The sequence below is a fragment of the Periplaneta americana genome, chromosome 12 (genome assembly GCF_040183065.1).
Source record: "Periplaneta americana isolate PAMFEO1 chromosome 12, P.americana_PAMFEO1_priV1, whole genome shotgun sequence".
Lineage (NCBI taxonomy): Eukaryota > Metazoa > Arthropoda > Insecta > Blattodea > Blattidae > Periplaneta > Periplaneta americana.
The window spans coordinates 171,341,244-171,342,273 of record NC_091128.1 but is presented as its reverse complement, the minus strand read 5'-3'; positions in this window follow the sequence as shown (position 1 = coordinate 171,342,273).

Genomic DNA, 1,030 nt, shown 5'->3' with positions numbered 1-1,030 from the left:
CAAAGATATATTCAAAATTTCTATCACATTTTACTCATAAAAGAACATTATCTAAAATGCCTGGAGCATAATTGTCATATTGACTTTTAAAATTGTAACATAAACAATTTTTTTAATTTATTGCACTATTTATAATTATTACAATCAGGAAACTACAAAAATACATATTAAATACAATATAAATAAAAATACATTAAAAACTATTATAAACATCAAACAAAAATGAACTTGTCAAATATTTAAACAAAACAGAAATTTGAATTAAAAAATTTACCCTCGTGTGAGCAAACGCTCGTGGTCGGGAGTTCAAAACCGCACTGTAGATAAGCAGAAAGAAGAAAACATAATTAAAAATTAATATAAGCAATAAAATAGCACAGATTACAAAAACAAAAGCCTTTATGATTAAAAGCAATCACAATTCAAAAAGGTTATAACCAATATTCACAAGTACACTGGTGGCCATAATTCTGGAAACTTTTTGTTTTTGTACCGAATTATTATAACATTTGTATTAATTCACAGATTTATACAATAGAAAATGTTATTCGTGACTGACCCGTTACCGATGGGGTTATAATAAAGGTATTATATTAAATCCTGACTGTTTTAACAATAAATTATCATTACTAAGTGGGAAATTATGTTCTTGTCGTTTAAGATCCAAATATTAATTTCAGATTTCATTATAATTTCTTATTACTTACTGTAATAAAAACTGGTCCATTGTTGATTTTAAGATTATTGTTAATCATTAGAAGCATTGTTGAGCACTGTTAGGATAAAATATAGACATTATGAATGTGTTTCTATCATTAATCTGACTTAAGATTTCGTTAGGTTAACACCTGATTGCTTTACAACAAACTTTATTGATCATTTTATCACAATGGCTCCACGAAAGGACTGAACACCTTCTAGGGCAGTGACACTTCGAGAAGAAGGCTACATGTTCAAGGAAAGTGCAAGAAACCTTGGTAATGGTGCTAAAGTGTATGGCGTCCAGAAGGTATGGCAGAGGTACAAATCC